The sequence below is a fragment of the Procambarus clarkii genome, chromosome 42 (genome assembly GCF_040958095.1).
Source record: "Procambarus clarkii isolate CNS0578487 chromosome 42, FALCON_Pclarkii_2.0, whole genome shotgun sequence".
Classification (NCBI taxonomy): Eukaryota; Metazoa; Arthropoda; class Malacostraca; order Decapoda; family Cambaridae; genus Procambarus; species Procambarus clarkii.
The window spans coordinates 4639320-4657847 of NC_091191.1; the positions used below are offsets into that span (position 1 = coordinate 4639320).

General features: G+C 45.6%; 1 long non-coding RNA gene across 1 annotated transcript in view; it reads right to left on the minus strand.

Moving 5' to 3' along the window:
- The window catches only part of LOC138373359 (uncharacterized), a 536801-nt gene that overhangs the window by 506893 nt on the left and 11380 nt on the right, over positions 1-18528 (minus strand). The window contains exon 2 of the long non-coding RNA XR_011231162.1: positions 5645-6058. This is a non-coding gene — a long non-coding RNA (uncharacterized lncRNA). The remainder of the gene's footprint in view (positions 1-5644; positions 6059-18528) is intronic.

Sequence of the window (18528 nt, forward strand, 5' to 3'; positions counted from 1 at the left end):
GGCAAGAAGCAGGAATACAAGGAGAAAGAACAGGGATGGATAATGGGGAAAAAGGGTTGTGGAAACTGACAACAGCAAGCTGATAAAGGAAGTAAATAGGAAAATAAGGAACGGGTTAAATGCTTGAAGAACAAGTGTGTGTAATTACCTAAGTGTAGTTACAGGATGAGAGCTAAGCTCGTGGTGTCCCGTCTTCCCAGCACTCTTTGTCATATAACGCTTTGAAACTACTGACGGTCTTGGCCTCCACCACCTTCTCACTTAACTTGTTAAGTGTGTGTGTGTGAGAGAGAGAGAGAGAGAGAGAATGGAAGACTTAACCAGACTTCCAAACATGGTATTACCTATACCAAATATGGATGGAATGAACAAAATATGGACTTTTTTGTATATTCGACAAAGGTTCACGTTTTGTATTTTTTTGGAATTCTAAAGGAAGGACAAAAATTAAGACAAACCATAAACCTAAGCAGTCCTAGGCCTAACCCGAAATAGTAAGCCTAATTTAGTACATAAATGTGCTAGATAGGCTTAGGGAGGTCAGGTTTTTTCCTTCTTCCTTGGGCCTCATACAAAAAATTGTAGTACAAAACGTGGACTTATTCTGGTGCAAATCTATACTTCATCCCCAGATATCTTGGTGCTATCATTTTGGAGGATAGCTTGAAGGTCTGATTTAATTTATGTCAACTTACGTTAATGTGTGTACAGTATCCTGTGCTGCAAATAACAATTAGTTTTAATGATTTATCACTCTTATTAAGAAATTATACAAATATGCAAACGAAAGGGAAATACAGAGAAAAGAGCAAACATTAATGTAGCAGAAATGGGGAAGATGAAAATAATCTTAAGAATATATGACATGGTGGATAGTCAACATGCGAAGGCTGGACCATGTATATATTATGGGAAAAGCTGGCAAGCAGAGTCCTGTGTGTTCGCGCGCGCCTGTGAGTGCGTTATAGTGTGTTACCTATTAGTAATTTCTTAAGTTTGCAGGACCAGCTTTAGCTACTGGGCCCCGCGTTTCCAACGATCTGTTGCCTAATGCAAAGCCCGACTCCATTGTTTCTTCTTATATATGTGTTTAAAGCTATAGATCGAGTTTGTTTATGTTTTCCTTTCCGTTTCGCTATTTGTTTATTGCTCTCACCCTGATAAGTATGTCTTCACATTTCTGTGGATTTTCTACGTATCTACCTTGAGGTTACCTTGCTTCCGGGGCTTAGCGTCCCCGCGGCCCGGTCGTCGACCAGACCTCCTGGTTGCTGGACTGGTCGGTCCAGCTTCCATGCATGTCTTCGGTTACGTTACTGCTCATCCTAAAAATCCTGCCTGTTTTTAATCGATGTTCTGGAGTATTTTGTATGTCTGAATTATGTCCACTCTGTCTCCTTCCAGTGTCAATCATTCTCGACCATGAGAGCATTCGAGAAGTGGGTGTGTGGCAGCGGTCGCTGGTATAACTAGGCATAAAATTAGCAAAGTGGACTCGCTTTAATGTGCGTACACAGTCGAACAGCAGCTCCCGGATCCCGCCTTACCAGTTCCCGGACCCCGCCTTACCAGGCCGTTACCAGCCTCTTCAGTACTTCCCTCTAGTCCATTACAGTTGTTCATTGGCTAGTTTGGTGAAAGATGGTTGACTGGTTGTGGCGTTGTTGGTGAATGAACGGTTGGCTGGCGCGTGACTGGGTGACTGGGAGGATGGTTGAGCGAATGAATGGTTGAATGTATGGACGACCAGTTGGCTACGTTGCTCTTGGGTGGCTGGGTGAGTGGCTGGGTGAGTGGCTAGGCTGGTAACAATAGCTGGGATGATGGATTGTCGCGAGGATAGCTGGCAGAGCTGATGAATATACGGGTGGGGTTAGTTTTTATTAACATCTGTATTGACAAAATTAATGTCTTCTTGAGATTCTTGAGGTTATCTTGAGATGATTTCGGGGCTTTTTAGTGTCCCCGCGGCCCGGTCCTGGACCAGGCCTCCACCCCCAGGAAGCAGCCCGTGACAGCTGACTAACACCCAGGTACCTACCTATTTTACTACTAGGTAACAGGGGCATAGGGTGAAAGAAACTCTGCCCATTGTTTCTCGCCGGCGCCTGGGATCGAACCCAGGACCACAGGATCACAAGTTCAGCGTGCTGTCCGCTCGGCCGACCGGCTCCCCTTGTCTGAATCATAGTAAGGAAATTTTCTTTTAGCGTAAGAGCAGGGGAAAATGGATTTTACTAAATGAACAGGTTCGAGAAGCGAACTCCATTGGTGATTTCAAAAGTAGATGTGATAGAAAAATAGATCGGGAGTTAAGGCACAAGACACCCGGTACCTGGTAAGGCGGGATCCACGCGTTAAAGATCAATCCTGCAGGACCTTAGCAAAGACTTCGTCTGGTCCTTGGAACTCCTTTGACTTTAATTGTTTTATCAGATTAATAGCTTTATCCCTGGTAACAACTAAACAATTCAACTTGCTTTCTTAACTACCTACATAGATCTGTTCAGGTGTGGGTAAAATGTCATGTTTTTCTCTAGTAAATACAAAGAAAATTACATATTGAGAATGTCACTCATGTCTTGGTCATTGTCAGTTACCTGGGAGTAACAACCAGGTACACAAGGGTACACCCCTTGTATACCTGGTATCCCCCTTGTGTACCTGGTACCCCTTTGTGTACCTGGTACCCCTTTGTGTACCTGGTACCCGCTTGTGTACCTGGTACCCCTTTGTGTACCTGGTACCCCTTTGTGTACCTGGTACCCCTTTGTGTACCTGGTACCCCTTTGTGTACCTGGTACCCCTTGTGTACCTGGTACCCCTTTGTGTACCTGGTACCCCTTTGTGTACCTGGTACCCCTTGTGTACCTGGTACCCCTTGTGTACCTGGCGCGTCACCTACCTTGGTCCCAGTTTTGACGTGTGGTATTGTTCTGTTGTATCTGTTTCAGACTCTCTTATGTTTTCCTCCTCTCTGGAGTCTGTCCATGCTGGTATCATCCACTATCACCTTCTGAACAACCGTCACTCTCGTTGCTCCTTCACTCTCTACCTGTCTTCCTGGGGCCCAGTAACCATCTGTCAGCCTTTGACACTCTCCCACCTGGTACTAGGGTTTACCAGAGTGAAGCTGGATTATCCTCCACCAGTCCGCCCTGGCAGCCAATGTTCAACTCTGCATCTGCACTCTAGCGACAATATAGTCTATATTACTGCTATAGCTTTCTTCTAGTGCGAGTGGCAACTGTCCAATAACCTGTAGCTACTATCTATATTCCCGTTCCATGTAGCCACGATCCAACTTCATGAAACGATGCTACCCGTCAATATCCTTTTGATATCATGCAGCATCCTGAAGGATGAAGCTATTATCAACACAAATTTAGCTGTGTTCCAGCCTCCAGTAGCTATCTTCCAGCCGCCAAGCCCTCTCCGACGTGGGCCAGCGTGTTCCTCGTGCAGCTGGAGCAGCGTTAAGCTCCCTGCAACAACTTTTCTCATCACTGAGTGTTTAAGTGCTCTGCAACCAGTCACTGACTCTTATCACACTTCATCCTTCATCTTGCCTCTCCTACTCCTTACCTCCACCACCACTCCTCCTTCCCTCTTTTGTGCCTCCTCATTATCTCCTCTCCTGCTCCTCCTCATCCTCCTCATCCCCACTCCTGCTTAAATGAACAAATCCACAAGGGCCGTGACGAGGATTCGAGCCTGCGACCGGGAGCATCCCAGACACTCCTGCTTGTCCTCATGATTCCCATAACTGCCTCGCCACTATCCCTGACTGATCTCTACTCCCACCAACCCGAATGATCGGCAGTAAGTCGATTGCTCGTGATGTGTGTGTAAATATATATATGACCGCGTTGTATAGAACGGGGTGAGAATAGCTTGAGCTGTCTCATTTCTCTGTGCGTATTTATACCCCAATAAACTTTTTATCCGTTTTCAATCTCTACTCCCCCACCAGACAGCCCTTTCAGTAACTCATATACCTCCAGTCTCACCTCAACCCGACGGGAGTGTTCGTCTATTTCTATACTACCTTGTCCAACATTATCGCCTAATGTTGGCCAAGGCAGCCTAATTGAAATTGAAATAAGTTTATTGATATAAAACACACACAAAGGGATGAGGTAGCTCAAGCTATTCTCACCCCCGTTCAGTACAGCGTGTTAATACATACATAGACGCACATCACAAGCAATAAACATATTACCGAACATTCTGAGAGATAAACATATACATTTCCTCCTTTACAAAAGTAAAGGCAGCCTAATCCCTAATTTAATTCACTAATCCCTTTTTCCCATATCCTCGTCTATTAGTAATTTTCAATTGACATTTCGTCGACTGTTCCCAATTATCATTCATTTCAGGCAATTGTCATGGACAAGTCGTTAGGTATAATATCATGCGTATTAATCCGAACTCTGTAAGCAAACCGGTGTTGAATACGTCGTCTAATTTTAGGCGTTCTTGAGTCCTTATGTCAAGTGAGGCGCGTAATGATAGTTTCATCGTATTCCCGTGATTGGACCCGGAAACAACCTGCTCCTACGTCTGTTTCGTAACTTAACTTGTCCCGTCTACAGGTCTCCTGCCTTTGCCTGTCCTCGGGCGTCACCTGTCCTCGGGCGTCACCTGCCTCGTGCACCTGGAGCTCGTCTCCTGGGAAAGGTGGCGGCGGGGGGGGGGGGGGGGGGGGGTCTCGGGATGTCTGAGTAAACAAAGGACTTCTCGACCTCAAGTTGAATAGGAAAAAGGAAGATCATTTGAGGCATGACGGAAGACAGAGGAGAGAGAGAGAGAGAGAGAGAGAGAGAGAGAGAGAGAGAGAGAGAGAGAGAGAGAGAGAGAGAGAGAGAGAGAGAGAGAGAGAGAGAGAGAGAGAGAGAGAGAGAGAGACAGACATAGAGAGAGGAGTTGAGTTAGCGAAGCGGGAAATATGGAAGAAGGGGAGGCGAAGTGGTGATGAACGAGAGGGACGAGCATGTTGTAGAGAAGAAATAAATCGCTGACCATTTATAATTACCAACACACCGGCTGCAACAGGAAACAATATCACATTTCTAAAGACCGGATTGCAGAAGTTAGCTTGAGGACGCCACAAGTAACTATTACACTATTCGTCTTAAAGATAGAGAAGTCCAGCTATAACAAAAAGCACAAGATCTCCAGCCTGCGTCGAATACCCTGGAGGTCAGGGGCCAGATTCACGAAGCAGTTACGCAAGTACTTACGAACGTGTACATCTTTCCTCGATCTCTGACGGCTTTGGTTACATTTATTAAACAGTTTACATGCATGAAAACTTCGCAATCAACTGTTGTTATATTATAAACAGCCTCCTGGTGCTTCGGAACTCATTAACTGTTTAATAATTGTAAACAAAGCCGTCAAAGATTGAGAAAAGATGTACAGGTTCATAAGTGCTTGCGTAACTGCTTTGTGAATCTGGCCCCTGGTCAGATACCGGGCCGTGGGGAGGTTCATCCCCGAAAATAAACGCAAGGTAACCGCACGGTAAGACATGCCGCTACAAGCATATTTACCATCACTGTACACGTCGCGTGGCACCACACGCCAGAAAAACAACAAACGTGGCATGATAAAATTGGAGAAATGTTTATCAACTGACCTTTGTTTTGATTCATCCGCTGAGGATGTCCGTGGCGGGGCGGCGTCACGTGGCGTGGTGGTCAGCTTGTCACCCACACAGCCCTCCAGTCTGTTTACATGATCACTCGAGCATTGCCGCACTCTACTACGCGCACTACAACCAAACTTTTTGGCCTCTTTTTTTCTTTCCTATTCACTTCTCCTGCAGAGGGCGAGCACGAGAGGCCCCGTGGTGGTGGCGCGGACCGGTAGGCAGGTAGAGGAGGAGGAGGAGGAGTGTTATCTTACAATGCACTGATGACCGGGATTACTGACACATGCACACACGAACCACCACCACCACCACCACCACCACAACCACCACTACCACTTCTCTCCTTGGGGGATTTTTATCACCACACTCCACAAGCTGCCACTCTTCGCCCACTTCTTCCTGTAACAAACACAAATAACAGTTCAAATAATCTCCAACGAAACAAAGTATATATATATATATATATATATATATATATATATATATATATATATATATATATATATATATATATATATATATATGACAATGTCAGACCACGGAGGAAAAATGAAACAGGAAATTTCCTTAAGTACTTTCGTATATTAAATACATCTTCAGAAGGTCTGGACCTTCTGAAGATGTATTTAATATACGAAAGTACTTAAGGAAATTTCCTGTTTCATTTTTCCTCCGTGGTCTGACATTGTCACATTCTTAATCACGTGTTTATTTTCGTGATATACACACACACACACATATATATATATATATATATATATATATATATATATATATATATATATATATATATATATATATATATATATATATATATATATATATATATATATATATATATATATATATAAAATAAATAAATATATATATATATATAAAATTTATTGAATTAACAAAATCAATGAGTCTACATATTTTGTAATACAGTGCAATAAAATTTATCCATCGTAATAATTCTAATCAACATAAATACCTAATTAAGGAGGGGAGAGGATGATGGGATAATAAGGAGATAGGGAGTAGTAATAAGACGAGCGCCCTAGGGGGTCGGTCCCTGGTCCCTTTACTCTTCATATTATACGTAAAACAACCAGGGACTTGGGGCCGAAGATGATGCCTTCGGGCTAAGTAAATTATAAACACTTATTAGGCTGGAGACCGGTATAGTTATATGAAACAACTTGACAGGTAAGTTTCAGCCCCGCTCCTGTGCCAGGTAAGTCCATCACGGGTTCACCATAGCCCGTGCTATTTGGAACTTTTAGTTCTCAGTAACTGAATCTTAAACAACTTGGCAGGTTTCCTAAAGAGCAACTCGACAGGTAAGGTAAATCGGCCGAGTCTGGTTGTGTTTGCTATGGTATATGGACCTTAAGGCCACAGTGGTAGACTAATTAGGTGGTCGCTAAGGTAACCTGGCCTAAGGCAGGTTTGAGAAAAAAACTCGAAACTGACCACAGATTAAAAAAAAGTGAGTCACGCTGGCCTCAAGCCAGGTAAGCCATCATCTGTGGTCTGACCTTACCTTGCGGTTACCTTGCGCTTATCTTGACATGATTTCAGGGCTTAGCGTCCCCACGGTCCGGTCGTCGACCAGGCCTCCTGGTTGCTGGACTGGTCAACCAGGCTGTTGGACGCGGCTGCTCGCAGCCTGACGTATGAATCACAGCCTGGTTGATCAGGTATAAGCAATAACATTTAGGTTCTGGTCGCTAATGGTAACCATTTGCCAATAATCTATTTATATATCTACATCGCCAAGTTTGGTTATCTTGAGGTTATCTTGAGATGATTTCGGGGCTTTTTAGTGTCCCCGCGGCCCGGTCCTCGACCAGGCCTCCACCCCCAGGAAGCAGCCCGTGACAGCTGACTAATACCCAGGTACCTATTTACTGCTAGATAACAGGGGCATAGGGTGAAAGAAACTAAATAAATGAAAGTCTTAATATAAAACGTAACAATTTTGATCAGTAAATAATAATTATGACTGATATTTTGTTTTCCTCCGTGAGACAGCTGGGGAAGGGGGGGATAATGGGATGAGAGGAAAAGATTACAAGAACTTCTGGTTGCAATTCTTTTACCATGTCGTAGCTCAGTCGATTAAGGTAGCATCTGAGATGCTCTCGGACGTAGGTTCGAACCCTCGTCACGGCCCTTGTGGATTTGTTCGTTACAAGAGTTTGTTCACATACACATATATCAACAGTGTATTCACAATTTATCAAACTAATATCAACCTTTCCCCAGGAGGCCCTAACACAACGAGTGAGTTTTAGTGGGTTTAATTTGTTTATTATGGACAATGAAAATATAAGAAAATATATATTTCGATATACCAAGAAGTGGCCACAGTGTTGATTCGTGACGGTGAATTAGATGGAATAGTAGAACAAGGAAGGGAAGTTTGACTGAGGGTGAGTTGTGGGAAAGGAAGGGAGGGTAGGGAAATGGCCAAAGTAGAGTGGTGAGAATAAAACTATGCTGTGGGTTATTATTATTATTAACATCTTTATTGACAAAATTAAGTACAATTTTGCCTAATCTGAAGATTTTGATAAAGTCTTATTAAAGTGAGGATAATGCTGGTATTCACTGTCACGCAGGATAGAGGGTCATACACAAGACAATAGGTCTAAACTGTAGGCCGAAGCACATATATATCATGGTTACAATCAATGTTTTAATTTATGGATATGTGAAAACGACTTTCTATGCTGTGGGTGAGTTGGGGGGAGGTAGTGGGAGTTTAAGAAGCGGAGTGTGAAGGAAGGCTTGAGGAGAATTTGAGGAATTTCATAAGGCACCGTCGCATCACTGGTCAACTATAACGATGGAAAGGCATCCCACTCAGACTGATAATTATGTCACAACACCCACAGACATCCGCCTCCACTCTGATTGACGCGCCTAACGACCTAACAACCTTGTTCAGCAGGACGGCAAGCCTTTGAAGCAGTTTGATTAATGGTATACAATCTTCCCACGTGTAAAGTAACACTTGTAAAATAAATTGAAACGAACATACAAATAATAAACAGAAACCCCCACGAATTAGGCTGCACAAATAAACAATGAATCAGTAAATAAAGAAGGCGAGGGTCGAGGTTTTTCAGACCTTCCCCAGGGAGCGAAGCGAGCAGCCCAAGTTTGTGTCAGCTGCACTTTTTTTTGTCAGAGTTGGTGCGCCGTCCCTCGGGTCCTGGCCCCACAACACTCCGCCACAACAATGTCCACACTCTCTCTCTCTCTCACACAACACGTCTTTAACACACAAACCATCAGCTACACTATCAAATAAATATGTAAATGAAAATGCCCTCAATGAGTAAGACACACTCACTGCCGGCATCAAATATTAGTATTTCCTTGGAGTCATCGCAGACACGAACACGGGCCGTGTTCGTGTTTGCGATTTATTGATTATGCACCCCATAACCTGGGCTCTAGGAGACTCGAACCGTGGACCTCAGGCGTGTGAGGTCGAAGCTCTATCGACCGAGCTATTGAGTAGTGTTAATAAGGAAAGATCCAGAAGCAGCATCCTGCTGTCAAAATGGAATTTGTTTACTTTCGTCACGGGATGGGGAACCGTACCCCATACCCATCCGGTGGGCGGTGGTGGAAAGGGTTACAGAGGCACACAATGGGTTCAGGAACGATCCCCATAAAATGAACAAATTTGTTCATTTGATTCATCACGCTATTGTGAGTTGTGTGTGTAATAAACCCCATAGTTCGTTTAGCTAAGCAAGTTATGAGCTCTTCCATCCCAACCTATCCTCCAAAAAATGATAATACTTACGGTAACAAATTGGTCGAACGTACGAAAATATACTCTTGCCTAAAATAAGTTTACGATTCGTATTACTGAAATACTTCAGGTGGCACGCCGAAAAGTAGAAATACAGAACCTCCCCGGTCGTAGGCCTAATTTAATACATTTCCTATGAAAGTTTGTGTGATTGTTGCTTTCTTTGTCGTGACTGTAAAATTAAAAACATAAAGCCCGAACTTGTTTGGGGAAACATCAGTCCATTTTTGTACGTTCTACCAACAGTTGATACAAGTACAATCATTTTAGGATGACAGGTTCTTCCTTTTGAGATAAATGTACTCCTCACACACACTAGGAATCTGCCCAAATGTTCATTAGTATTCATAGGGCGAGCGCGCCTATAAGGCATTGTCAACCGTGTATTAGCCTAGCCTGAGCAAATATTACATTAATATTGTGAACACAGCTCCACCACGCCCTCCACAACATCATCAGAACCCCCTCAGCACCACCACCACGCCCTTTATGGAACACCACACGCCATTAACAGTGCCACCACGACCACAGCACCATCACGCCTCTACAACACAACCACGCCTTCCATAGCACCATCACGCCTCTACAACACAACCATGCCTTCCATAGCACCATCACGCCTCTACAACACAACCACGCCTTCCATAGCACCATCACGCCTCTACAACACAACCATGCCTTCCATAGCACCATCACGCCTCTGCAACACAACCATGCCTTCCATAGCACCATCACGCCTCTACAACACAACCACGCCTTCCATAGCACCATCACGCCTCTGCAACACAACCACGCCTTCCATAGCACCATCACGCCTCTACAACACAACCACGCCTCCCACAGCACCAGCCTGCCTCCTTCCTTCTGTACCATCATCACGCCCACAGCCGCCGCCACCACCCACAACCCAGCGCCAGCTATCTTCAACAACAAACTCGCCTCAGCTGAGAAAAAGTCTTCGAAGCAATTCACTTTGCAAGGCAAATCTCTTGTATTTTACGAAATGGAATTTACTTGGTCTTCGGGTCTATTTTCTCCTGACTGTTAAGGCTATTTTCACTCAGTTGTTGATGTATTGCTTGAAGGAGCAGGCCGCTCCCAAGCTCCACTTGATTATTTAACATAATTACAACGTAACTGGAAAACACGCATAATTCCTAGATATCCCTCTCTCTCTCTCTCTCCCTCTCACACACACCGGTGGCTGAGCGGACAGCACGCTGGACGCGTGATCCTGTGGGCCCAGGTTCGATTCCGGGCGCCGGCGAGAAACAATGGGCAGAGTTTCTTTCACCCTAATGCTCCTGTTACCTAGCAGTAAGTAGGTACCTGGGAGTTAGTCAGCTGTCACGGGCTGCTTCCTGGGTGTGTGTGTGTGGTGTGGGGAAAAAATAGTAGTTAGTAACAGTTGATTGACAGTTGAGAGGCGGGCCGAAAGAGCAGAGCTCAACCCCCGCAAGCACAACTAGGTGAATACACACACACAGTACCTTTCAGGAAGAGTCACAGTAACGGGAGAGCTATCAGATTGGAAAAGGGTAACGAGTGGAGGACCTTAAGGGTTGGTACTATGACCCACTCTGTTTCTAATATACGTAAATGATATAAATATATATATATATATATATATATATATATATATATATATATATATATATATATATATATATATATATATATAACAGAGGAAATAAGCTAATTATTGTCAATGTTTGCTGACGATGCTAAGCTAATGAGGCAAATCAGGACTGATGAAGACTGCAATACATTACAAGATGAACTAAACAATATCCAGATATGGTCTGAGAAACGGCTACTAGAGTTGAATGCTGACAAATGTAAGGTTGAGGATAGGAATTAGGGCAAGACGTCGAATGCAGTACAGTATGAAGGGAAGGCGACTTCCAGCTACTGAAAAAGAGAACGACTTAGAACTTATGAGATCAAATACCAGAGGCACACGTCAGCAGAACCAACGCCAAAATTATCAGTAACCCGGCCCCCGGCACTATCAGTAACAATTATAACGGAACCATCACTCTCACACAAGAATCGACATGGAATCCAATCTTAGCGACTGGTAAAGAAAAGCGCCATAAAATAAGGTCGATGTCTAATTCAGCACCGCTCCAGTACACCAAAATCAATTTGGCTGGTGTTCCGGAATTGGTCCAGCCAGGCGCCGGTCTATAAAAAATTCCTGCTGTGAATTTGCTGCGAGAGACAAGCGGTGCTGACTCTCTCTCCACAGAGAAAACATCGGGAAAAAACCTAGCGTAGGACACGGAGGGCGGACCTCTTTGCCAGTGGAAGATATCTTGCACGTAGGGCGGACCTCACTGCCTGTGGGAGATATCGTGCATGGAAGGTAGACTCCACTGCCTGTGGGAGACACCTTGCACGCGACCATTCTTCGACGCTTGTATCGAGGGATGTGACATTCCCCGCCCCACCCAGTGACTGCACTAGTTAGTCACGCTTTGCTGCTTACAATAACACTGATCGATCATCACACGAGTAGTTGCACACCAAAAGTGGTTGCAAACATTACGAGTAACACATGTAGATTTAAACATGAGAAATCTAAATGAAATACAAAGTGATTCTTAAGTATATATGAAAGAGAAACGTGATCATAAAATATAGAACCAATCAACTACAACATTTATTTTCAACTCCGACAGGCCTGCAGCCAAATGATGGAGATGTATGTACGTTCCTACCACACTCGATCTACGGTTGTTACAACCAGACCCACAGAAAGCTTGACTAGTATATCTTTTCAAGTTCCTGTACTCAACAGCGGGGGCAACTTGCCTTTGCTGTGTGACTAGTTCATAAAACGCAAATCGAAATTCTCTGACGCACAGTAGCCTATCCAAAGTTAGGGCGTCTGGGGACAGCCTAGTCTTCTTGCTTCCTTTTTAACGTTTAACTAACAATTTCGCTGACTGCCCAGTGGTGTGAGATTGTAGGCCTTTTTATTCCCAAATATACGTAAGTACATCCACATTTATGCAGCTACCCTGGAGGCCTAGACTATATGAAGGGAAGGGAACTATCAGGGGACAACGCCAAGCCATTACGACTATATAGCACTTAAAAGGGATCAGGATAAGGACATGGGATGGGACGGGGGGACAATCCTTCCAAAAAAGGGCTACATAGTTTATGTCAAGAGCAAACTATGTGTAACTAAAAATCCTCTTCTCATCGGATAGTTTAGTCAGTCACACAAGTATTTTTTGTATTATTAATACATGAGGTTCATCTGCATTTGTGCAGCTACCCTAGACTATATGAAGTGGAGTACAGTGTGTTAAAAAAAAAACACTAGGTGATGCTAAAAAATCCCCATCACACAGGATGGTTAGTCATACAGAGGCATGTGATAGGCAGTCTGCACTGGCAGACTCCGGATGCATTTTGAGGATATCATCAACACAAGAGTGAATAAGGTAGCAGTGGTACTAAAAGTCCCCATCTCGCAGGATGGTTAGTCATAGAGGGCCATATGTTTAGTAGCCTGCACCGGCAAATTTTGGGTATACTGTGAGGATATCCTCAATAATACGAGAGTGAATAAAGTAATTGCAAAGCTCCAGGTACCTCATGCCAACTGGTCTGAAAGGTCTAATAACTGGGCATTCGGTGATGTAGTGTGGGAGATCATGCCGCAGTTCCTGCTCACAGAATTTGCACCTGGAGTGCTCAGGATTGGGAGATCCGTCACCTGTAGCCACCTGCCATAGGTAACGGTAACCCAACTTGATCCTTGCAGCCAGTGTCGCACAGTCTTGTGGACGTTTTGTGCTGCCCATAGATATAGGTTTCAGATCTGAACAAATCATAGCTTTTTATACTTGTATTTTCCGGCCGTTGGGAGTCAGTAATTTCTTTCCTATCAGACTTCCCTCTCGATCTCTTATCACTCTTCTCTTCCCCTTTCTATCTTGTTCTCTCTCTTTCTTCTTTCTCCTTCTCTCTCTCTCTCTCTCTCTCTCTCTCTCTCTCTCTCTCTCTCTCTCTCTCTCTCTCTCTCTCTCTCTCTCTCTCTCTCTCTCTCTCTCTCTCTCTCTCCTTCTTTCTCTATTCTCTCCCTCTCTCCTTCTTCTCTTTCTACTCTCTCTGGTAATCAGTAGCCTGCACTGTCAAACTCTGCGGAACTCAAATAAAGGAAAGAACAGGCCCTGCACAAAAATATAAACAAAACAATCCTTCCAAAAATACAAGAATATGGGTGGTCCCATTGAGACCAGGGTGTGGGTGGCCCCAGGAAAACCATGGAAACTAGGGTGTGAGTAGTCCCATGAAGACCAGGGTGTGAGTAGTCCCATGAAGACCAGGGTGCGGGTGGCCCCAGGAAAACCATGGAAACTAGGGTGTGAGTAGTCCCATGAAGACCAGGGTGTGAGTGGTCCCATGAAGACCAGGGTGCGGGTGGCCCCAGGAAAACCATGGAAACTAGGGTGTGAGTAGTCCCATGAAGACCAGGGTGTGGGTGGCCCCATGAAGACCATGGAAACTAGGGTGTGAGTGGTCCCATGAAGACCAGGGTGTGAGTGGTCCCATGAAGACCAGGGTGCGGGTGGCCCCAGGAAACCCATGGAAACTAGGGTGTGAGTGGTCCCATGAAGACCAGGGTGTGGGTGGCCCCAGGAAAACCATGGAAACTAGGGTGTGAGTAGTCCCATGAAGACCAGGGTGTGGGTGGCCCCATGAAGACCATGGAAACTAGGGTGTGAGTGGTCCCATGAAGACCAGGGTGTGGGTGGCCCCATGAAGACCATGGAAACTAGGGTGTGAGTGGTCCCATGAAGACCAGGGTGTGAGTGGTCCCATGAAGACCAGGGTGCGGGTGGCCCCAGGAAAACCATGGAAACTAGGGTGTGAGTGGTCCCATGAAGACCAGGGTGTGGGTGGCCCCAGGAAAACCATGGAAACTAGGGTGTGAGTGGTCCCATGAAGACCAGGGTGTGGGTGGCCCCATGAAAACCATGGAAACTAGGGTGTGAGTGGTCCCATGAAGACCAGGGTGTGAGTGGTCCCATGAAGACCAGGGTGCGGGTGGCCCCAGGAAAACCATGGAAACTAGGGTGTGAGTGGTCCCATGAAGACCAGGGTGTGGGTGGCCCCATGAAGGGCGTGGGTGTGCCCGGGGCTGAAAACGACATGTGTCTGGGAGTTTTTGCAAGCGGCATGTGAGGGGAATCAATAGGATGCAGTTCAGCTTACGTCCACGGTATTGTTCCTTCCCTCCTCGTCCTGGGCCCCTCTCACATTCATGACCAGGCCCCTCCCTCACCTCCACGACCAGGCCCCTCCCTCACCTCCACGACCAGGCCCCTCCCTCACCTCCACGACCAGGCCCCTCCCTCACCTCCACGACCAGGCCCCTCCCTCACCTCCACGACCAGGCCCCTCCCTTACCTCCACGACCAGGCCCCTCCCTTACCTCCACGACCAGGCCCCCTCCCTCACCTCCACGACCAGGCCCCCTCCCTCACCTCCACGACCAGGCCCCTCCCTTACCTCCACGACCAGGCCCCTCCCTTACCTCCACGACCTGGCCCCTCCCTTACCTCCACGACCAGGCCCCTCCCTTACCTCCACGACCAGGCCCCTCCCTCACCTCCACGACCAGGCCCCTCCCTCACCTCCACGACCAGGCCCCTCCCTCACCTCCACGACCAGACCCCTCCCTCACCTCCACGACCAGACCCCTCCCTCACTTCCACGACCAGGCCCCTCCCTCACCTCCACGACCAGGCCCCTCCCTCACCTCCACGACCAGGCCCCTCCCTCACCTCCACGACCAGGCCCCTCCCTCACCTCCACGACCAGGCCCCTCCCTCACCTCCACGACCAGACCCCTCTCTCACCTCCACGACCAGACCCCTCCCTCACCTCCACGACCAGGCCCCTCCCTCACCTCCACGACCAGACCCCCTGCCTTACCTCCACGACCAGACCCCCTGCCTTACCTCCAGTATCCTTCTCCTACTTCTTGGAGCATACTTGGAGAGGGTTCTGGGAGTTCTACTCCCCGAGCCCGGCCTGAGGCCGGCCTTTAACTTTACCTCCAAGTACCCTTCTACTCCTATCGGTTTCCCAACCAGACCTCTACCTTACCTCAGAACAACCCAACGCCAAACTTTCACTACCTTCCCACTCCCTTTTCCCTTCGGAAGGGAGGCGACGTAACACTTGCCCTCCTTAGTACCCAGTAGAGCTAATGATCATTTGCCAGACCTTAACAAATAGTGGCTTTTGCAACTGCATTTTTACTTTCTAACTGCACATTTGGGAAGTTCGTCTCGTGTGTCATGTAAGGACAGCCATAGTGTGAATAACCTTGTTTGTTTTGTCACTGGAGAGCGCTGAAACACGGTGTCTTCTCACTCTTGTATGCAGGCTAACCCCATCCTTCACTTTAAACAATACGGATATTTTCACACAAGCTTAATACATGCACAAGTATAAAGACAATTAGACACAAGAGTGTGTCTAGTGCTGTGGACGCTTCCCCAGTATAGAGCAGGGAGGAAGGGAATTATCAGGAGAAAGAAATGGTGCCAACCACTTGGACAGTCGGGGATTGAACACCGAAGTGGATGAAGCGAGACCGTCGCTCCACCGTCCAACCCAAGTGGTTGGGCAGCACAGAGAACATCGTGCGGAAACATGAGCACACTGTGCTCATGCCCCCCTCATCCTTCACACAATATTTCCTCCGTAGCAGGAGAAAATGAATGGTAAGCTTCGTGTTCCAACATCACGTGCACACTCTGTGACCTAAGCCCACACAACACGCACTTACTGATGAGTACACATCACCTGCATCCACCGTGTACTCAGCCCACATCGCGTACACACTATACTAAGCTCACACCACACTCACTGTGTACTAAGTCCACATCTCATGCCCTCACTATGTACTCATCTCACATGACGTGCACAGGGTACTCTGCCCATATGGGGTGCACTGTGTACCCAGTTCACATGACGTGCACCAATTTCTAGGACGCTGAAGACGGGGTGCTTTTTGAGAGCTTGCCACACAAGCAGGCCCTAACAAGTTATTAATATGCAGACTTGCTCTCTCGAGTGCATGAGTCAAAAGAAAATGGCTTGGGAACGATTCCAGAATGTCTACAGCTTGTGCATGGCAATGGCCCAGTAAACACTGCAACAACTGCTAAGCCGCTGTCAACGAGTACCTGTGATGCTAGAAACAAGTAGGGTCCAAAACCTGTACCGGCAAGAATATTATGACGTCATAGTGACATCACACAACTTTTATTTGCCATAGGTTAGGTTTGCTTATAGAGTACCGATGACGTAGACGGGTACAAACTTTTCGCAGGTATTAGACCCTACTAATATGAAAGTCCTCCTTTCTATCATAATATGATTATGACACAAGAATAAAGGGAACTACAAAAAACTTATGAGCCCCCCCCCCCCTACTTATATCCAACCAAACTCATTCATATCTTACCATATCGTCGTAAGGACGGAGAACATTCATAAACACTGATTCTGTCTGCGGAAGGCAAACAGCTCTCAACATTCATGAAGGAATACTGTTACTACCTCAGGAAGCAAAATAGCTTGCCACACTCTTGGTGGAATACAAGCGACGCTTCATTCACAGAGTATACGGCACCTCATATCCCCAACGACGTGAGGCAGACGCCACGCGCTCCCCAATACTGCCACCACCCTCTCATGCCAAAATATGCCGCAGGTGCAATCCAATATCTTATATTTACACTACTACTGACATTTGTCACCTTTAAAGGTACCTACGATCCTGGCCATTACGTCGATTTAACACTAAAGATTTAAGTCGCAATTTGCCGTACTTGGTACTAACAAAATCTGAAAAAATTAGGTTCGCTCTCCGCCCGCACTTTGAAAATATAAGAATCACGCCTCTTTACTCCCCAATATTCGGTTAATTGCGCCCTTATTTTTGTTTAAAGACGAAGCCGGTAACCCGCAGTTTCGTTTCTTTATTTCGGGTCCTGCTGGCTGTGCCTTGCCCGAGGACCAAGGAGGAAAGAGGCAGAATAGTGGGAGAGAAAAGAGGAAGGCGAGAAGAGGAAGAGAAGGAGAAGAAACTCTGGAAAACATCCATGGATAAACTTTTGCGAAACTCCCACTACTTTTCACTGGATTAACTGTGTGCGTTATACCTCGAGCTAGGCTCTAGCAGGTGTATATTCTGGCTTGTATACTCTAAACAAGATCTTGCATCGTTTCCCCAGTCTCTATTATATTCACGAGGCGAGACTCGCTACCACCTTCCAGCAAGTATGCGGTAACCTCCTTCTTGTGCACATTCACCACAAAATTCAGGCTCTTCTCGAGACGCAACGTAGGAGGGTGGGTGTGCGCGTGACCTAAGGCTACGTGTAGGATATAATATATATATATATATATATATATATATATATATATATATATATATATATATATATATATATGTCGTACCTAGTAGCCAGAACTCACTTCTCAGCCTACTATGCAAGGCCCGATTTGCCTAATAAGCCAAATTTTCATGAATTAATTGTTTTTCGACTACCTAACCTACCTAACCTAACCTAACTTACCTTTTTCAGCTACCTAACCTAACCTAACCTATAGAGATAGGTTAGGTTAGGTTAGGTTGGGTTGGTTAGGTTCGGTCATATATCTACGTTAATTTTAACACCAATAAAAAAAAATTGACCTCATACATAATGAAATAGCTAGCTTTATCATTTCATAAGAAAAAAAATAGAGAAAATATATTATTTCAGGAAAACTGTGCTTATTAGGCAAATCGGGCCTTGCATAGTAGGCTGAGAAGTGAGTTCTGGCTACTAGGTACGACATATATATATATATATATATATATATATATATATATATATATATATATATATATATATATATATATATAATCAGTTTGGGTGGAAATAAGTTGCAGTTGCTACTCGGGACATTTGTTCCGAGTAGCTGAATTTAAAACAACAACAGCGTATGGACCAATAGGCTTTTTACAGTT